The sequence below is a fragment of the Nannospalax galili genome, unplaced genomic scaffold (genome assembly GCF_000622305.1).
Source record: "Nannospalax galili isolate Female #2095 unplaced genomic scaffold, S.galili_v1.0 scaffold293, whole genome shotgun sequence".
Taxonomy (NCBI): Eukaryota; Metazoa; Chordata; class Mammalia; order Rodentia; family Spalacidae; genus Nannospalax; species Nannospalax galili.
The window spans coordinates 7,880,879-7,887,007 of record NW_008337147.1 but is presented as its reverse complement, the minus strand read 5'-3'; the positions used below and the strand labels follow the sequence as shown (position 1 = coordinate 7,887,007).

The 6,129-nt window shown below is 36.1% G+C and overlaps 1 non-coding gene across 1 annotated transcript; it reads left to right on the top strand.

Annotated features, from left to right (window-relative positions):
* Positions 1-3,816: 3,816 nt before the first annotated feature.
* Positions 3,817-3,886, top strand: LOC115070213. Its single transcript, XR_003849410.1, has one exon. It is a non-coding gene; the product is annotated as a small nucleolar RNA SNORD38 (small nucleolar RNA).
* Positions 3,887-6,129: the final 2,243 nt, after the last annotated feature.

The following is a 6,129-nucleotide window of genomic DNA, read 5'->3' as shown; positions in this document are numbered from 1 at the left end:
AAAAGTAGGAACAAAGATATTTTCAGTATGGGTAACCCTTCTCATAATGTTCTGAGTGAACGTACTTATATTCTCATGCTTTTCAAAATATTTATTTATTATTCTTATTTTATGTGTGTGAGTGTATTGCCTGCATATATGTAAATGCACCCATGTCATGCAATGCCTTGGAGGTCAGAAGAAGGCATCAAGTTCCCCAGGAACTGGAGTAATGACGGTTGTTAGCTCACATGTGGGTACTAGGATTCGAACCTGGGTTCTCTGCAAGAACAGTCAGTGCTCTTAACCACTGGACCATCTCTCCAGCCCCCTCATGTTTCCTTTGAAGAAAGAGAAATGGAAGGGAAAGAAAGGGGAAAGGAAGAACTCATTTTGATTATCTATCTCAAGTTCACAGCCCTTCCCTCAGAAGTATTTGCTGGAAAAGCCTCACTAGGAGCTAAAACTTGTAAGAACAATGCCAATTCATGATAAATGATATTTGTTACTTTTCTGTTGCTATGCTAAAACAACATGATGAAGACAACTTATAGAAGAAAGAGTTTATTTGGCTTATGGTTCCAGGGGGATAAGAGTCCATCACAGAATGGAGGCGTGGTAGGAGGCAGCTGGAACAGAAAGCTGAGAGCTCACATTGTCAATGAAGCACTGGAAGTAGAGAGAAAAACTAGAATTGGGATGAAGCTATGAACTCTCAAAACCCACCCCAACAGATGCTTCCTCCAGGAAGGCCTTGAAAGGATCCATGACCTTCCCAACCATACCATCAACTGACCAAGTGTTCAAATACTTGGAGTCTATGGGGGACGTTCTCATATAACCACTGTAATGATGATCAACTAATTAACACAATATAAAATGTATAGTGATGTCCAGATGTATTTCCTTATATGTACTTGTTATTCTTTACAGGAGGTAGAAGGCAGCTCATAAGACTCATGAAATAAATTTCACATGTATGTAAAAGCTGAAAATTACAAGATTCACAAGGAGCCCTCCCAAGGATTAAAGAAACAGTAAACTGCTGCAGGAAAAGACTGACCAGCAAAGTTGCAAGAGCTCTAGGGATGCAGCTTTCATGAGCTGTCACCCATGGTGGGTGGACTTTTGGGTGATGTAACGATTTTTGAGTCATTTATGCTGCTTTAAGTTACCCCTCACCCATATTCTTGTTAATAATCCCATTAAAAACTCATTGGTTCACCAAATTAGATTTTGATGTAATCATTAATTTGGTCTGTCGTGGGTTCTCTTTGTGCTGTGAGTAGGCATGTGTGTGTATTGGTCTCCCCAGGAAAAGTTTCATATACAACAGTACTCCCCAGAAAACTGAAGCAGATTAAGAAAGACATGTTATCATAATTTTACACAAAGAATTCTAAAGTCGGAAAAGTTCAATGATTTGCTTAAGATCACATCACATTTAAAAAACTTGAAAATTTGCTTGGGGGCTTTTCTTGTTCTTTCTATGAACATATACTGTGATTCAAGTACAGCTTTCTTAAAACTATTACAAACATATTTTTATTGGAGGAAGTGAGACTTCTCATTTTAATAGATTCTCATGTCAAAAATACATCTCCCTTCTCCTAAAATGTAGGACATTAGTAGTTAGAAACCTCTCAACTTACCCATTTTTGCATTGAATCCTGGATCTTGTGACAGTAGTCTAACAATTTCATTTGTTCATTCAAAACACTATTGCAATCAACTACAAAGAAATTAGTTTTTAAAAAATGGAATTTTATTTTTTAGAAATTTTATTTTGGGGGGGGGCAACTGGAGAGATGACTCAGCAGTTAAGAGCACTGGCTGCTCTCCCAGAGGGCCCAGGTTCCATTCCCAACACTCACATGGTAACTGACAACCATCCTTAACTCCAGTTCCATAATATCTGACAGCCTCTTCTGGCTTCCTCAGGCTCTGAACAACATGCGTGCACTTACATACATACAGGCAGAACACTCATGTACATAAAATAAAAACAAATTTAAAAATTAATTTTATGCTTCTGGAAAGCTTAGTTGTTAATTCTAGAAGCTTAACTGCTGCTTTCACACTTATCCAGCCTTTATCTCAAATTTTTGGTAGGTGTTCCATGGAAGAGATTCAGAGAATAATAACTAGTACGGTCCCTTGCCTAGGGTACCTAACATGTTCATTCTATGCCAAATCCATTAGAATGAATAAATGCCGAGATACTGCACCTTGAAATGTCTTTGATATAGTTGTCACTCCCCTTCCTCAGTCTACAGAAATTTAGACTTGAAAACAGAGTTTTGTGGGGTGTGGTGGCTCAGGGCTTTAGCCCAAAACCTGGGGAGGTAGAGGCAGGCAGATCTCTGAGATCCAGGCCAGTTTGGTCTCTATAGTCAGTTCCAGGCCATCTGTGGCTACAGGGAGACCCTGTCTCAAAAAGACAATACAAAACAAAACAAACAAAACAAACAAAACAAAACCACTACCACTGCCACCAACAAAACCAAAAACACCCCAACACCCCAGAGTCTTGTCCTCTGATTACTGAAATCTCTTTGCCCATTGTTTTCTTTATGAATGGTAGGAATTTGTCTCTGAGGCCTCAGGATTATTTTGGTTAATGTTTGGTTCATTCTTCCAATGGTAACATAGCTGATTGAAAGAAAAAGTAATTTGTTTAATTTTCTTATATTTTTCAATATATTTAATTTTAAAATAACTGTTATGATTTGCAAAGAGGACTTAAAGATTATGTTCTCTTTCCATAAGAACATAATTATGTTCTTTCTTAATCAATGGAAATGAATTGCTTAAATTTCATTCAAGTGGTTAAAAAGTAAATTTAAAAACTTAAAAACTGGATGTTTGTAGACATAGAAGAAATCACTCATTTTTTAAAAAAAAATATTTTATTTATTATTTTTTATTTTATGTGCATGAGTGTATTGTCTGCATGTAAGTGAATGCACCTGTGTTGTGCAATTCAGCAGAGGTCAGAAGAGGGTTTGAGATTCCCTTGGAACTGGAGTTAAGGACGGTTCATAGCCACCATGTGGGTGCTGGGAATCAAACCTGGGTCCTCTGAAAGAACAGTCAGTGTTCTTAACCACTGAGCCATCTCTCCAGCCCCAAAATCACTCATTTTAAAGATAAACTATTTCTAACATTAAAGTCAGTAATTTGTGTACAGAAATCATGGAAAAATAAATCAATATTTGAAATTAGGACATATATTATTCTATTCAATAAATGCTCCTTGATGAATGATCATTGAATGAGTCCCTTATCTTTAAACAGTATTTTTCAGTATATCAAATAGTGAAATTTTCAATAAGAACTCTGAGATCAATATAATGTAACTTACCGAAATTTATGAATGTGTATTATTGGACAGTATATGATTTTGGAAGATTTTTGTTATTCTAGATACCAACATGATGGAATACCATTTGAATTAATGAATTTTCACATACAAATTATTTCTGTTGTGTAAATACTGTGTTCTTTCCTCATTCTCACCGTTGGCTGGTCTATGGTCCTCAAATTCAGTGAAGAAAAGAGATAAGAAGTGGTTTATCATCATAAAGCATTTCTGTCATATACACATAGTACTAAGTAACCCTAAGGACATAGATATTAATTAATACAGTATACTTAATTAAGAAAGATGATTTTTTGGTATCTTTAATCTTTATTTTTAATGTAATTTATTTAATTGTAAACTGATAGACTTTAATTTCAAACAAGGACTCTGTTTAACAACCAATTTACAAGAGTCCTTGCTCCAAATCAGTAAAGAGAAAATATAAGCAGAGAAATTTGTATAAAAACATATCATCTGGTGATGACAATACTGTCCAGTTCTGTTACTGAAGGAAAGAGATGGATGCTTTTAGTACTGAAGAAAAAAAGCCATATTAATCTATTTCAAAGTATGCAAGACCCATTGCAAATTTCAAGAGAACTGTGTTCAACAAGACAGATTGCTAAGAACCCTTAAGGTTAAATTAATTCCATTCTAGTGTAGACAAGTCTTCACAGAAAGACCCTTATGATATCTGGGAACAGGCACCTGGCAAAGTGACATTTCAAGTTTGGTCTATAAGTTCATAAATGATTTAATAGATCTGAGTCTCAGGCTTCTATCTGGAGAAGGAACATAAGTAATTATTTAATGCTGGCTATAAAGGTAGAATAAACTTTTTCATGAAAAATGGATGATGTTATTATTGTGGATTTTTTGACAATCCTCATGTTTCACTTGAGGTGGAGTCTCATGGGAAGCACAGAAATGAACACAGTGAAATTCACCTTCTACAAAACTCATAGTAAATGAAATTGATATATCCCCCATGATTATGAAGCAATCTTTTGGTAATCCCACGTCACAAAATCCTACTCAATGTAAAGACCAGTCTAGTAGGCAACTTTAACCTCACAGTAGTAAAGCACAGTCTGTATAATGGTCGCATACTCAAGGGCACCTCTTCCAGGACATGCAATGAGCCTGGCATCATTTACAACATTGAATCTGATTATCTACTATGATATCCCCAATTATACATAGTAAACTACAAGCTTACCAAATAATAAACAGTAGGTATTCAAAGACATCTTGAAGTCATAAAAACCCCTTAAATGATACTGATGAAAAATGTCATTGTTAATTGCTTCCAAACATAAGATGTTAAAAATTGCCTAAGTGCAGATTCTGTAAGTGATAATTTAAATACCAAGTCCATTGGAATCTTAACTATCCTCAACATTTATTCTTTCCTTTGTCCCTTGTAGTGAAGATTCTAGCTTGTGTCAGAGCTCAAGGATACCTAGTTTAAATATGTTTCTTTTTCCTTTTTTGTCACCAGATAGGCCATGTCACTGGCTTACACTGAAGGAAAGTGAAGTCATCTTAGGTGGAAGCATTGTGAATCACCCTTTAAAGGATGCTGCATATAACACAGCATCCTTTAAACACAGAAAAAGGTTTCTTTTTTTTTCCATCGGTTATTCTATTTTTTTGTGAGGCATTCAAAAACTATTTTGGGGGTTGGGTTAGCTCTATTTATAGAGTGCTTATCTAGCATGTGCAAGGACCTGTTTGGATCCCCAGAATCACATACATCAGGCTCTGTGGTGCATGCCTGTAATTCTAGTAATTAAGAAGTAGATGCTGATAGCCACATGGAAACAGTTTTCCAGACAGCTGGAAAATTATTCATATGAATATACAGCAAGGGTAACAGCACACATAACACCCATTTAAGCTCAAAGCAGATGAAATCCCAGCATAGAAGAGGGGAATGGGTAAGAAGCCCCAACCTTAGCAGAGGAACTACTGACGACCAATAACTAATGGGAAAGGGAGTGTTGGCTTTCTGTAAGTATGTGATACTAGATAGGTTAATCAGGCTCTAGTGGATGGATGCACACTTAAGGACATTTGGGGACACAAACTTGGCTCTACAGGCCTTAAAGTATGTGACAAAGTATATGAAAACTGGTGGGGGTATATAAAAGGGATAGGATCTAAATATGATCAAAATACATTGTATAAAACTCACAAAAAATTCAATTAATTTTTTAAAAAAGAAGTAGATGCATGTGGATCAGAAGTTTAAGGCCAGCCTGGGTTATGTGTGAACCTGTCTCAAAAAACAAAAACAAAAAAAAACTCTCCCCAAAATTCCCCAAAATAAATAACAAAAATCATCATCTTGAGTCAGAAAACAGTGTTGTACCCCAGGGATGTTACAAAGAGCTGGAAGCAGACTGACTGTTTGGATAAGCAAAGCTGATATTCCAATTCCAAAGAACTTCTTTAGAAAGCTCTGTGTTGTGGTTTGAATGAGCCGTGGGCTCATGTGTTTAAAACTTAGTCCCCAGCTGTTCTGCTCATTCTCTGCCTCCTGATGCAGATGCAACGACCAGTGGCCTCTTCATTTGCTCTGCCATGGCTTCCTTGCTGAAATAGACTGTACCCTGGAACTCTGAGCCAAAATAAACCTTTCCTTAAGTTGCTTTTGCCAGGTCACAACAATGAGTAAGTAACAAATACATCCTCTAATTAAAGCAGCTCTGATTTAAACTGATGATTACAATGTTACTTTTGTTTATTTACAAAAATTCTATGTCCATTTTAATATTTTAAGA